This window comes from Phocoena sinus, chromosome 2, assembly GCF_008692025.1.
Source record: "Phocoena sinus isolate mPhoSin1 chromosome 2, mPhoSin1.pri, whole genome shotgun sequence".
In the NCBI taxonomy this organism is placed as follows: Eukaryota; Metazoa; Chordata; class Mammalia; order Artiodactyla; family Phocoenidae; genus Phocoena; species Phocoena sinus.
Window position 1 is genome coordinate 132,430,388 of NC_045764.1, and position 15,386 is coordinate 132,445,773.

At 38.6% G+C, this 15,386-nt stretch overlaps 1 protein-coding gene across 12 annotated transcripts in view; it reads left to right on the forward strand.

Annotated features, from left to right (window-relative positions):
• Nucleotides 1-15,386, forward strand: part of FBXO34 (F-box protein 34) — an 81,393-nt gene that overhangs the window by 43,590 nt on the left and 22,417 nt on the right. For 4 of the 12 annotated variants that reach the window (XM_032623749.1, XM_032623748.1, XM_032623751.1 and 1 more), the window contains one exon: nt 2,150-2,239. The exons of 7 other annotated variants lie outside the window; for them this stretch is intronic. The gene's annotated coding sequence lies outside the window, so the exon portion shown is untranslated. Of the gene's footprint in view, nt 1-2,149; nt 2,240-15,124; nt 15,146-15,386 lie in introns of those variants that run through there. One more of the 12 variants, XM_032623761.1, reaches the window with a different exon arrangement.

A 15,386-nucleotide genomic window follows, 5' to 3' on the forward strand; every position in this document is an offset into this window, starting at 1 on the left:
GAGCTAAAGTTAGTAAACTGGGGAAACAAGGCCAGTTACTTTGAATTTCTCTCCTTGTCCTTCCAGCTTCAGAAATGAGGATCCTCCCTTCCTCCAGGTATAGGGAGGGCATCTCTCACATGAGGGTCTTAGGATCTGCTTCAGGGTAGAAGAGACAGGTCAGAGAGTCCTTCCTGCACCTGTCCTTTCTCAGATTTCTTCAGCTTAAAATACTCACTGTGCCAAGGCACCGTTATTTTGGGGTAGGCAAGTTCTGAACCTTGTCATTCTTAATAGCATTCTTGTATTCTGATTTCTTGATTTCTCACCTTCAAGTATTATCTCTTGATTTCCCATTATGGCAGATGAGGATTTAGTTCTTTTTCCACATCCCCAGGTACCTTTTTTGTTTTCCTGTCTTGGTATAGATGTTCATAACTGCTTAGATCAGTATTCAGTGTTTACACTGAATACTGGAGGTGGTCCAGTGGTGGTCCAGTAGTCCAGTGGTTAAGACTCTGTGCTTGGTGGTCCAGTGGTTAAGACTCTGCGCTTGGTGGTCCAGTGGTTAAGACTTTGCGTTCCCAATGCAGGGGGCTCGGGTTCGATCCCTGATCAGGGAACTAGATCCTGCATGCCACAACTAAAGATCTCACATGTGGCAACGAAGACCCCGTGTGCCACAACTAAGACCTGACACAGCCAAAAAAATAAAGTATACACACACACACACACACACCCCTTTAAAAAAAAAAGAGTGAACGTGCTATTCACAGTTAAGCCATGTAGTAATCTGTGAACACTTTTACTTTTCTGTACAACGTTTGGTTTTCCCTGAAATTTATATTTTTCTTTGTTGCCTACTTTTATATTAACTCCTTTTATAGTTCAAATTGCAACTTGCTCAACTTTCCTTTCAGGATTCTGACACCTCAGGTATTCCATTAGCTTCCCATCTTCCTGAAGGTGTGCTCACATCTGGACTGGTTGCCCACTGTTTTTATGCATACTTATCCTGGGACTTCCCTTCACCAGCATCTTGGGGTTACTCTTTGCATCTGTGTGTTGGATTTCTTGTTTTCCAGATCTCATATCTTCCTGTGTCTTACTTTGTCAGAATGTATTCTCCAGTAGCTGCCTGAGAAAGGTTTATGGGAGTTTGATTTTTAATCACCTCTGAGACCTTGAATGACTGAATATGTCTTACTTTGTCCTTACTCTTAATTGTTTATTTGGCTGGCTATAGAATTCTAGCTTGCAGATCTTCAAGGCATGACTTCATTGTTTTCTAATTTCTTCCATGTTTACTGCATTGCTTTTGAAGCTGAAAGCCATTAAGTTCGTGATTATTTATATGATCAGTTCTTTTATTTCTAAGTGTTTAAAATTGCACAATAATATACCTTAGTGTGAGTTTGGTTCCCTCCATTGTGCTGAGCACTTGATGAACCCTTTCAATCTGTTTTGTTGATGACTTTCTCCCTTTTTTCCTTTTTATCCCCTCTTGAACTCTTATTATTCAGATATTGGACCTCCTGGACTAATCTTCCAGAATTCTTACGCTATTCTGTTGAGTTTTTCCATTTCAGCTATTACATTTTTAATTACCAGAAAGCATGCTTGTGATCACTTTCTCTTTTTTTGGTCTTTTTTTTTTTAGCATACTCTTCTGGCTTCGTGTTTGTAATATTTTATCTTATGTTTCTGAAAATATTAATGGTGTTTTTTCTCCCAGAATTTTCTTTCTGCCTACATAATCTCTATCAGGACTAGCTATGTAATTTGTAGGGCTGAGTACAGAGTGAAAATGTGGGACCCCTTGTTTAACATTATTAAAGCATTCCAAGACAGCAAGAAGCATAGCGTCAAAACCTAACATGGAGCTCTTCCAAGTACAGGGTGCTATGTGACTGCCCAGGTCACGTGCCTATGAAGCTGACCCTAGTCTCTCTCTCAGCTTTCTTTTCTGTTTCCGTTTCTATTTTTTCATACTAGAGATGTCTAACAACTCTGGCTGTTTGCTAATATTTAAGAGTGGGATTCTAAGAAGCTGACTGCGAGCTCTGAACATGCAAGTAGGACTTATCAATTGTGTGCTTTGAGGTAGGATGATTTGTCTGGTCAAATTTAGTTTGGGAACTTTACAGTATCTTTTATATTTTCCTTGTAGACTAATCCACTGGTCAAATGCCCCCAGAGACATCTCTTCTAATCTCCACTGCCTGGAAGTGAAGGCCTGGCTGTCAGCCTTTTGGGAAAGGTATTGATAGAGGGGAGGGAACTGGGGTCAGTGACTAGTACTAGCCACATCAGAGACAATTGTTAAATTTGCAGGAACTTTGCGAGTGAGTTGCTACATACTACAATTATTAAAGGTTTATGTGGATTTATAATTAAATGTTATATTAAAAATTAATAAGTACTAAAACCCCACCACTTTCTATGTATTGTATTACTTTTTTTTTTATTGCGGATGCTCTTGAGAGTATGTACGTCTGTCTGTTATGGTGGGAATACTATGTAGTAATAGACATCTCTTCTGAACTCTGCATTCAGTGAACATCATTTGGTAGCTTGAAGCAGCTATACTAGTAAACAGCAAACATTGCAAATAACTTACACTTGTCCTCCCACCCTCCACACCCCAGCCAGTTGTTAAACGTTTATTTACCAACACACTATGGACTGGAATCTAGTACATATGTTAACTTAAACTGCCTTCACCTTACCTGGTGATTCCTAGTTCATATAAATCTCTGTTTATTTATAAACCTCCTTAGATTACCTTCAGTCTTGCAAGGGTGAGGGAAGGGCATTTGTCTGCCTGCCTGAGAGAGTGAAAAGGAATCTGAGAATTGCATTTCAGAAAGATTTTCTGTTAATTCTTCCCATTTATCCCTGCTGAAGCCCTTTGGAGAGGTATTCCTGGAAGCTTACCTTAGGATTCATTTTTCTTGGGTCTTTGGGTCCTTTACCTTTTAATCATTTATTTTCCAGCTTTTCAAAAATTTGTGTCTGTAATCTTCAGTTCTCTTCATCTCTGTGGGTTTTATATCTTAAAAAAAATTATCCCTTGGTGTTTGGGGAAGGATCAGTGAATAGCTATGTGTTTAGTCCACCATCCTTACCCAGAAGTCTCAGATCTAATTCTTGAAAAAAATAGGTAAATAGATTCAACAATTAAGGGAAGTTCTCAGTAGGCTTAGCCAGTCTCCTGTTGGTTTGCAATCATAGATAAATGCAGTCAGGAAAAAATTCTACTGATTCTAGAATACTTTTCATTTTCATAAAGGAAGAAGTTACCATCTGTAAGTAGATGTTGAACCAGATGACCTGCTGTTAGTTTTGATATGGATGTGTAGGGACATAAGGAAATACAGAGCAGTTTCAGGTCACATACTTGGTATTACGGAGAATTGGAAACCACAGTACCTAGTTGTCTCAGATTCTGTAGCCATTCCAGTTGCCCAAGTGGCTGGATCTGGGAAACCTGGTCACCTCATCCGCTCTGCAGCAGACATATTGCTCACTCCATCTAGTGAGTCTTCCAGTCTTGTGACTTGTCTCCATTCTTAACTATTTTGCTCAAATTCAGTGTCCTGCTTTCCCCATTAGATTTGATGTGTTTGGGTTGGTTAGACTCTCATTACCCTTAATTTCACACCAGGCCACCTCACAGTCCATTAAGTTTTCCTTTGTCGATTGATTGATGGATGGATGGATGGATGGTTGCCTTAGGTCTTCATTGCTACCCACGGGCTTTCTCTCATTTTTGGTGGCTTTCTCTTGTTGCGGAGCACGGGCTCTAGGTGCGTGGGCTTCAGTAGTTGTGGCTCGCGGGCTCTAGAGTGCAGGCTCAGTGATTGTGGCGCACGGGCTTAGTTGCTCCGCGGCATGTGGGATCTTCCCAGACCAGGGATCGAACTCGTGTCCCCTGCACTGGCAGGTGGATTCTTAACACTGCGCCACCAGGGAAGTCCCTTTGTCTATCTATTGATGGTGACCTTTTGGTTAAGTCTAGAATAGAAAAGTGTTAGGATACCAGTGTGGCAACTGAAGTGGAAGAAATTGTAATCTCTCAGGAGGGGGATGTGGGACTCTCAGGTACTTCCCCTGGATTCATCTGTCGAGAAATGCATCTATTTACATATATTTTTAAAAAGATTTTTGTGGCTCAGGACAGTTGTGGCTAAAGGAACAAATATCTGACAGGATATAAAAGGAATAAATATTTGACACTGTGCATGTGAAATTATGTTAGATGTCCAGGTGAAACTTCTTGTTCAAAGCTGTGAAGATGGTAATAATTTCTAAAGACCGAGGGTACAGCCATATCCACTTGTTAAATATTGCTACTAAAATGGCTTCTGGTAACTGCTGCTTATTGCCCTTTTTTTCAGTCCTTCAGTTTTTTCTCCTGTCCCTCACCATCTTTTGTGTTTTAATTAGAGAGTTTTTCCTCCTCTGTTTATGAGATACAGGTCAGGCACTTTGTATGTCCTAATGGCTGGGGCGGTTTTTTTTTGGTTGTTATTTGTTAGTTTTTGTTTTTTAAATCTGTTGTAATTTCTGGTGATCTCCTGCCTGGAAGAAATGCTTCTTTTTCTCAGGATGCTCAGGGGGATTAGGCCAGGTTTTTTTCCATATGATTATATGCTCTCTACAGAGAGTCTGAAAAGACTTTTTTTTCTGGGCTTTGAACTTTTTTTTTTTTTTAAATAAATTTATTTATTCATTTATTTATCTGTTTTTTTTGTCTGAGTTGGGTCTTTGTTGCTGTGCTAGGGCTTTCTCTAGTTGCGGCAAGCGGGAGCTTACTTACTCTTAGCTGCGGTGTGCAGGCTTCTCATTGCGGTGGCTTCTCTCTTGACGCAGAGCATGGGCTCTAGACGCGTGGGCTTCAGTAGTTGGTGGCTCACAGGCTCTAGAGCACAGGCTTAGTAGTTGGTGCATGGGCTTAGCTGCTCCACGGCATGTGGGATCTTCCCAGACTGGGGCTTCGAACCCATGTCCCCTGAATTGGCAGGCAGATTTCTTAACCACTGCACCACCAGGGAAACCCTGAACTTTATTCTTATTAAAAAATATTTCATGAGTTATGACTATTAAATCATCTTGAATAACATATTTAATTAACAAGGCATCTTATGTGAAACAATAAAATACTATGAAATTGGGACTGTTTTGGGGTGTGCAGGTCCTAAACTGTCATGCTTGCCATAATCTCTTCCTCAGAAACTGACCTCCATTTTCCTTGGCATTGCCCACAGCATGCATTTGAAATAGGAAATCTAAAAATGAGGGACCTTGTTGGTATGGTTTGGGGAGAATTGTTGGTAGCATTATGGTACCTTTAATAAACGCTCATTCAGGTGGTGGACTTTGTCTAGGTGATAGTGATTGCCTGCTTAACCAGCCAGCCTCAGAGGAGCTCCTTTTCTCAGCCCTAGATGATAAAGCAGTTAGCCCTAAGGTAGTGGTATAACGTGGAGCTGCTGCCACACTTCTCACATCTTTGAAATGCCCCTAAGCTAAGTGGTAGGGTGAATTGTTTGCCAAAGTTACCAGCAGGTTTTTTTTTTTAATTTTTCCTGCCTCCCTTCACTTAGTGGACACTTTAAAAAATGAGTTTTAAGATGAGAAAGTTTAAAAAATTTTATGTATAGTCATGGTCTTTAACTTTTGCTAAAACTGGGTTGCTGTTGAAATAGCAGATGGATGTGATAAAAATGGGAAACATGTCAACTGTAAAAGAAACCAGTGCAGATTAAATCACAATAAAAATATCTATAATATGATTCACTAAAATGTTTTTTCCTTTGGGTTAACTATTAATATTGTGTCCTCTTTTTAGTCATCTTTTTCAAAACCAAGGAATGAAAAAAAAAAATGGATACAGAGAAAATGACGAAGGGTGGCTTTGAACTATTCTTCGTTCAAAGATTTTATAGGACATGGGGTTTACACAGTCAAAGAATCTTGAAAACAAGACTTGCAGGAACAGGCTGATATGGACTCTTTTTGCTTTTTCTATTCAAGTTGTCAAAAAATGGTTTATACTTATTAGCAGTATCTGGTCCTCTTGTAAGGTAAGGAGTATCAGAAGGATATTATCCACAGAGGCCTTAAAAATGATGCCTTATGTCCCTTGTTACCAGTCCCCAAAGTATTGTATACCTAGTATACTTGACCTTTTGCTGAGACCACTTGCAACATTTCTAATTGGTCCCAGTGCTCAGCTCAGTGCCGAGCCCCAGTAGGTGTTCAGCATTTGTTGAATACAGAAATGAATCAATACCTGTTTCCAAACTGGTGCTTTTCATAGCCCTTCTTTATAAAGCTGCTCCAGGGATCTGTCAAGAAAACTAATCCAACCAGCCTACTTCTCTTTGAAAAAATCCTTCAGGTGGCCCTCATCTCTTGAAGTTTTGCTTCTCAGACTTTTTTCCTTCTAAATTATTTTTGATATTGTAAAGTTAACATACTGTGGTCAGAAATTCAAACCAGTGTTGAAAATAGATGTGAAAAATAACATGTCCCTAACTCACCTTCCAAAATATCCAGTTTGCTGGGCATTATATATCTTTCTATGTATTTGGCAAACTGTATATAGTCTTTTCAGTTTTGTTTGTTTTACACCAGTAGAATTATGCTAAAATATTGACACTCAGCTCCTTCCCCATTGGCTAGGGTGAACTGTTTAATGTCATGGAAATTAATCTTTTTTGTATATTGCAAATATTCTCCCAGTCTTTTGCTTGTCTTTTAACTTTATGGTGTCTTTTCCCCAAATAGATGTTTAAAATTTGTATTTAGTCAGATATGTCAATATTTTGTGTCTTTTGCTTAGGAAAGGATTTTACTTCCCACTAAGATTTTAAAAATCGTATTCTCATAATTGACAGTATTGAATTTTACAGTTTACTCAATATGGCACTTTTAAGTTTTTATGGTATAGTAGGCATCTACGTTTTCACTCAGATATTTGGTTTTCTCAATTTATTCAAACATTCTGCTTTTCCCACTAACTATGCATCTCTAATATTGAGGATGCTGTTATCTTGAACTCCTTACCTGTTTCTGCTCTACTGCCATACTGTTTTGGTTACTATAGTTTTAGCATATGTTTTGGAGTTTTTATGTTTTTCCCACCTCAAATCTTATTGACTGTTCTCTTCCATTTACTTTTTAAATTTAGATGTAAATCACATACTGTAAGATTCACCTTTTTTGTCTTTTGATTTTTTTTTTTTTTGGCTGTGACACATGGCATGCAGAATCTTAGTTCCCCAACCAAGGATCAAACCCTCACCCCCTGCAGTGGAAGCATGGAGTCTTAACCACTGGACACCAGGGAAAGTCACCTTTTTAAGCTGTATGGTTCACTGGTGTTTAGTGTAGTTACAGAGTTGTGCAACCATCACCTCTAATTCTAGGACATTTTCTTTCTTTCTTTCTTTCTTTCCTTTTTTTTTTGCTGCTCTGTGTGGCTTGTGGGATCTTAGTTACCTGATCAGGGATTGAACCTGGGGCCACAGCAGCGAAATTGCTGACTCCTAACCACTGGATTGCCAGGGAAGCTCCTCTGGGATATTTTATCACTCCAAAAGAAATTCTATGCCCATTAGCAGTCATTTCCTATCTCTCTGTGCTCTCTCCCCTCCCACTGCCAACCAACCCTAGGCAACCACTAATCTACTTTCTGTCTCTATAGATTTGCCTATTCTGGACATTTCCTACAGATGAAACCATGTAATGTGTGACCTTGTTTTCTGACCTATGAGTCTTTCACTTAGCATTAATATGTTCAAGGTTCATCCATGTTGTAGTACATATCAGTACTTCATTCCTTTTTATGGCTAGATAATAATCCATTGTATGTATATGCCACAATTTATCTATTCATCCACTGGTGGAAATCTGGGTTGTTTTCCCCTTTGGCTATTCTAAGTAGCTCTGCTATAAACTTTTCCATACAAGTATTTGTTTAAGTACCTGTTTTAGGTACATACTTAGTAGAATTGCTGGGTCGTGTGGTAATTCTTTTTAAGATTTGTTTTGTTTTGTTTTTAATTTTAATCTTTTATCTGATAAGTTTTTGTACTATTAAACCAAATAGTTTTTAATTTGATTGTTTAACTTGAAAGCCCCATAACATATAGTTTGCAAATAATGACAGATTTTTGTCTTTTCCCTCAATGTTTTAATCTTTTTTTTATAATATGATGGCTGGCATCTTTATTCTTGGTTCTAAGAGGAAATATTTTTAATATTTTGCTGTTGTGTATGCTATTTCCTATAAATTTCTGGGAGAGTGCTTTCACTAAGGTAAAGTTTTACTCTATCCCTAGTTTGCTAAGAACTTTTTAAAATCAGGAATAGACGCTGAATATTATTTTCTTTGAAGAATTTATTGAGATGTGGCATCTCTCCTTTAAACTGTTAATGTTTTGGGAGCATTGGGCTTGGTACCACTATTTGCTTTGGTTGATTTCCTGGTTACGTCAATGGATTTTTCTTCCCATCCAGACCAATCTGAGAACCTCTGTTCTGGAAAATCTGTGGTGCCAGGTTCAGTGATGGTGTAAAGCTATACGTGTTAGAATACACTGCAGCATGTTTATTTTCTTCAGTTCTCTTATTCCCTTCATTTTTTTCTTGTAAACTAAACAATTTAAAATCTTGTTATTCAGAGTTAAGAAACACACTTCTTTACATGTTTATAAATGCACTCCATAATTGCTTCTGCTGCTCCTCCTACCTTATTCCTGATAAAAAACAAAGCTACCGAATGCTTTGAAATTACATCTGTTCCTAGGGCCCTCATTACCATAGTAACAAGGAGCCAACTCCATTGCTTTTCAAAAGGACCTAAGACAATCCAAATACCTTTTCATAGATTAGACTGCAGGCCTGCTCAAGGGGGTGTCTAAATATCCTCAGCATACACAAAATACAACTGAGATAGTTTGTAGAGGAGAGGAAGTAAAATCTAAAATCCCCTGAGTTGAGGTTCCATCACATTACGAAGACTCCAGACAAATCCTGATGGGCTTTACTTTCTACCTGGTGATGATCAAGTAGCTTCCTATTAAGGCTCATTAATATGACCACCCCACTCCACCCCCAATCCACATTGAAAATAACTGGTAGAGGTCTGGGACTAGAGAATCAAATGAGGCAAAGGTTAAAAGTGATATTTATCTAGTTTTTGGCCACACCGTGTGGCATGCGGGATCTTAGTTCCCTGACCAGTGATTGAACCCACACCCCCTGCAGTGGAAGCTCAGAGTCTTAACCACTGGACCACCAGGGAAGTCCCCAAAAAGTGATTTTTATTTTTGGGCCAAATTGTGTAGGTGGGGCCCACAGGTAATCTTTGGTTTAAACATGTTGTGGTTAGATTTTTATTTTTGGCTTCGTTGGGTCTTAGTTGCTGCACACAGGCTTTTCTCTAGTTGCGGTGAGCGGGGGCTACTCTTCATTGAGGTGGGCGGACTTCTCATTGTGGTGGCTTCTGTTGTTGCAGAGCATGGGCTCTAGGCGCACGGTCTTCAGTAGTTGTGGCTCGCTGGCTCTAGATTGCAGGCTCAGTAATTGTGGCACATGGGCTTAGTTGCTCTGCGGCATGTGGGATCTTCCCGGACCAGGACTCGAACCAGTGTCTCCTACATTGGCAGGCAGAATCTTAACCACTGCGCCACCAGGGAAGTCCTGTGGTTAGATTTTGAAGTGCCTTGCCACCCGAAACATCTCCCCTGATTTTATCTAATCTTTTAGCTTATGAATAGAATTAAAGAGCTTAGGAAAATCAAAGTATAATTCATTGTGGACTAGCCAAATAATTTTCTGTATGAATAATGATGACCAAAAAAAGCATAAGTTTAATTATTATCAGGAAAACAGGAGAGTTTGAGATGCAGGATAGAAAAACTCCCAATAATACAAACTCTGGGCAGTATTTTGATATTAAGTAAAACATCCTAAAGCAATTGGTATAATTTTTATTCAACAGTATTGAGTGTCTGTAACATATGGTTTGGGGCCTGGTAGATATAACAGTGAACAAAATTAAGTCTTTTCCTAGAACATCAGCTCTAGCAGAGGAAAGATGCACCAACATAGACACGTCAGGAGGGAAGGAGAAAGTGCTGCAGAGAATGTAAAGAAGGGGTAAAGGGAACAGGGAATGCAGGGGAGTAGTACTCCTTTATGTGGATGGTCACGGAGTGTCTCTTGAGAAGATGACATTTGAGCAAAAATGTGGAAGAAGTCAGAGTGACACAGGTAAATATCTGGGGGAAGAAGCAGAGGGAACAACAGCAAGTGTAAAGGCTCTGAGGTGGGGTTGTGCTTTGCGTGTTTGTCAAAGAGCAAGAAGGCCAGTCGCATTGGAACAGAGTAAGCAAAGGGGGGAGAGACAAGTAAGGAATGAGAGATGGTGGGGTATCATCGTAGGGGAAACCATTGAACGGTTTGGCATTGAAGATGATATTGCTGAATTTCCCTTTTCCCTTATAGGATCACTTTGGCTGCTGAGTTTGAGAGTAGACCATATGGGGAGTAAGAGCAGCATTGAGAGAGACCAATAGGAGACTCATGCAGGTGAAAAATGCTAGTGGTTTAGCAGGGTAGTAGCAGTGGAGGTGGTGAACGGTAGTTGCATTTTGATTATATTTTGAAGGTAGAGCCAATGGGATTTGCTGATGTGGTTGTGAGAGGAAAAGGGGGGTCAAGGATGATTCAAGGGTTTTTGGCTTTAGCAATTGAAAAAAGGATTGATGTTTACTAAAATGGGTAAGATTTTGGAAGGGTGGTTGTGGAACGTGCACAGGAAATCAGGATTTTGTCTTGGACGTTTTGAGTTTCAGATGCTTATTAGATATCCAAGTGGAGATTTAGAAAAGTCAGTTTACAAACCCGGAGCCCTGGAGAGAGGTTGGGAGCTGGCCACTTTGTGCACTGTGTAGGTTATTTTTAGAAATGTTGGACTGGGGGTGGGGCACTTAAGGTGCCAGTTTCCAAACTGTTTGAGGCGCCCTGAGGCATCATAGCCAACTTGGGTCGCTGCAGGTTATTTTCAGATTTCCAGGAAAACATTATAGATGGTGCATGTGCTTGACGTGTGTTTTTTTAAAGTTTTAAAAAAGATGTTTGAGTTGTGTGCATGTGTGTGTCCTGTGCTGCTGGGATCAACTGAGTGCAGTTTTGTATGTGCACCTAGTGTTTCTCACAGAAATCCTACGTAAGCAAACACAAAATTCATATTTTACTCAAATTGTTCCCCAGTATATCAGTCAATCCTGTATAGCAGAGCTGATTTTACTTATTTAGAAGTTCTTGGAGGGTGGGGTAGAGAATCTGTCCTGAAAGGTAGAGAACCACTGCCTGAAGGGCCAGGAAAGGACTGATGGGTATTTGTGCAAAATGTCTTTAAAAAGCAGTTTATTTCAAAAATTCTTGCATATTTTGCATTCTTTCTCTAATGTATTATCCCATTCTTAAACCTTAAAAATGGTTCAAATTAATGCCATGGAGTAACATTTGTGGCAAGAATGAATGGTTAAGTAGGTTCTTCTCTTTCAAGTTAGTATACTATTCAACTCTGAGATAAGATGACTCTCATAAAATTAGGGAGAGTTAAGTAGTATTGGATGCAATCAGACATCTTTAGAAGGAACATAATCTAGCAAATGAGCAGTTAGAGAGATTTAGAACCGTCAACGGAACTAGTTCAAACTCAGAAGGGTAGGAACACCTAGGAAGCTAAAATCCATTTAGTTAATCAGCTGAAGAAAGTATGTAATAAATGGAAGTTGATTAGGCCTTAAGGAGGAGCTTAAAAACAAAAATTTAAGCCATGTTTGTCCAGCCTTTAGGAGAGAGAGGGGTGGGGGAAGAGGCTGAATCTTTCAGTGTTGAGTGAACTCTTTGCTGGGGGCGGAGTGGTGTGTAGAAACTGATTGTAGCTTGGTTGAATTCTTCCTTAGATTCTTCTTTCTTTATTTTTTTCATGTATAACCCAAACCTCCTGGTTTAATATCAGAAAGAGGGGACAGTATGAATGGAGGACTCAGGTGTTCCAATTTCTGAAATTGGAATTTTGATCCCCATTACGACTTAATAAATTGACACACTGATTTATAGTATGAGCTAGCCTTGGGAGCCTTGTCAACTCAGAGCCCCGTGATAAAGGTGGGTTTCTGGTCCTCCATCAGTGTGTGAAGTTATGGCTAGGTGGTCATCTCATGATTCCTTTGTGATTCTCAGGATTTATAATTCTAGCACTAAGGAGGTACTATTCAGGAAACCAAATAAGTATCACACAGTATTTTGTTTTGAGCATGAAATAAAAGAATTGCATGATCTTAAAGGATATTTAACCAAGTTTTGTGTTTCTTGAAATTTTTGAAACACTCTGTTTCTTTCTATTCAGTATTGTTTTGGAGAGTCACTGAATTTTCTTTGTTTCTGGGCTTTGTGAGATGTGAGTAGACATGTGATGGTGGGATAGAATTAAAATACCTGTGTAACTTTTTTTTAAAGGCATTTGGGATTTAAAAAAAATTTCACAATAATTTGATTTTTCTAATAAAATTTGCCTATTTTAAGGGGATTTTCTCTTGATTAGCCTATTCTTTGTTCCTCTAACTACTGATGACCCTCCCTTCCCTTCCCCATCTTCCCAAATAAGAGCCTGTGGAAGGCATTTATCTATAGTTTTGATTTGTGTGTTTTCTGTAACCATTAAAGAAATTTAGAGCTGAGTGGCATCAGATAGCCATGATGTCACTTTTCTCTTTCTATCCAAATTAGTTTTTAGTATTGAAATCAGAGGAATTACTGTGCACTTAGGCTAACAGTGAGTTAGCCTAACAGTGAGTGACCTACAGAATAATCTACCTATTTTTAACTTAATTCCTGGGTATTCTTCCTTTCCCTGTATTATCTCAATCTCTCCTTAATTTTTGTGTGTGTCTCCATAAATATTCTTCTAAAATTTGTTTCACATCTATTTAGAGTATTTCAGGAATGGGTTGAGCACATAACAGGATCAGAGTCAGTGTCCAAAAAGACCTTGCTTTTTGTGCCATTTTTCTTCTGTGTGTTATCCTGATAGTCTCATCTCATTTCTGGATTTGTCATATAAATGGGCACTCATATTCTTTCTAATGGGTTTTATTTATTACATTTTTGTTTCATGATACAGTGACTAAACATAGCTTTCTGAAATCTTATGCCTGTATATATCATTAGTGCATGATGCATATACTTCTTGCTTCCCTTTCCCTCCATAGATAACTTTATGTATCATATGCTTTATTCATCTGTCTCCCACTTAGAACACAGGTTTGATGAGAATGGGAATTTTTGTACTTGCCCACTGCTGTATCCCCAATTTCTGGAAAAGTTCCTGGTACTATCTACTATAGATGCTCAATAATACTAAGTGAATGAATGAAAGATCTGTTCAATAATTTAGCTGTCAAACTGTGAGATTTGAATAAAAGGAGAAATAATTGCTTGAACATTCAAATTAGAGACTAGAAATTGTTTTATACTTGTGATGTGAAATGGGAGAAAATTCACCAAGGTTTAGGATTGGTGAAAATTCCCAAAGGTAAGGGGCGCAATCTCTTTACGTCCCTCCAGATGGTAGCAGTTTGAGTGCAACTACTAGTGTTGCCGATCTGGATGAGGATGGGCCTACCTTTTTTGTAGTTTTAATCAAATCACTATAGTATATACTTATATATTAAGTTTTTCCTATGCGGCTCTCATCTTCTCTTTTACTGAATAACTTCTGGTCTTGGAGCAGTGTTTTGTAAATTTGAGGAACATGTGAATCCCATCCTAAGGAAGAAATTTATTGAGGTCCTTCAATATGAGTAGAATTGAAATTTTTGTAGGGAATTCCCTGGTGGTCCAGTGGCTAGAACTCCACGTTTCCACTGCTGAGGGCCTGGGTTCAATCCCTAGTCAGGGAACTAAGGTCCCGCAAGCTGCATGGCGCAGCCAAAAAGAAAAAAATAATTTTTTTTTACATTACATTATAATGTAGTTAAATATATAATGAACAAAATTAGTAAACCTTGTATGCTTCTAGATCTTAGGCAACTATAAAGAGCAAATAGGTACATAATATATACAATACTTCAATATTATTTTGATGTTAGTTTGAATAAAGTTTGAAAAACTAAATTGATACATGCAATATAAATGCTGACATTCAATCTGCAGATTCTTATGTGTTTGTCGTGTTTTAAAGATATGTGACTGTGATAACTCACTCTCAACTTTTTCTCCATTTGAACTGCTGCTGAAACCTTTGTTCACATTGTTCGGCTTTCATTTTGCCCTCATTAAATTAGGGTTTCAAGCACATGGGAGCATATCTGTAGGTATTAAATAATTATTTTCTAAGCGAATTCAGGAACTGAAGAATATTCTATATGATTATGCTTTGGTGTTTAATATTTTTCTCACCTAAACATTCCACTCAGTAGAAGTAAGAATTACAGTGAGTGTTACTCTCCATGAGGGCATTGTTATGTGCAACACTGAATAGACTGATTTAAAGGGTCTATTTATATGGGAACCTGGGTCTAGCACTATCACCTCTCCATAAGTTCCCAGGTAATGCAGGTTAGCTTCTGGTTTGCCCCTGGGTAATTTTTAGTTCTTTGCTAATCACTGTAGAAGATTTTTCAGATACTAAAAGCTCTTTCTCAGATTGTCTTTTACTATGCTTTTTAAAACTGGGAGGGAAGTGTTTAATACAAGATGAGACTGAATGTCAGTTTCTGAAATAAAACATATTGTAGAATGTTTTCATAAGGAGGACTTGGTGAACCTCTTTATTTAAATCTTTTATAACTTAAAATGTGTGTTTAAAATTTTTAGTGTGTCAGAAAATGTTGACCTCTGAAGTAATGACTACATCACTACTGTGGTCTTGAGCAAGTTTCAGTTTCTGGGCTTTTATCTCCTTTTTCAGCACAGTGGTTGCAGGCTGTGAACTACAAAAACACTGAGGAATATGAAGTTTGTGGTGACGTGAGGGCCACAAGGGGATAGGTGGGCATGCAGGGATTGGGGAGAAAGAAGGAGCAGCTGGTACAAAGGCCCAAGATGCAGATGCGCTGAGGAACAGAAAGAGGACCAAGTGAGATGTTTGTAAAAGTGCTTTGTAGATACAAAACATTCCTTACAGCTCAGGTGCTGTTATGTTTAGGGAAGATGTTTGTTTTCTTTTTCCAGTGGGCTATGTTTGTTAGCTACAGGGCCATCTTGCCTAGAGAGTAGGATCTTGCTTTGAGGATGGAAAGCAAGAGTTGGACCCATGTGTCACAAATTCAAGCAGTTTGTGAATTAGGATTTCTGTTACTTTATTTGTGCTAATAATC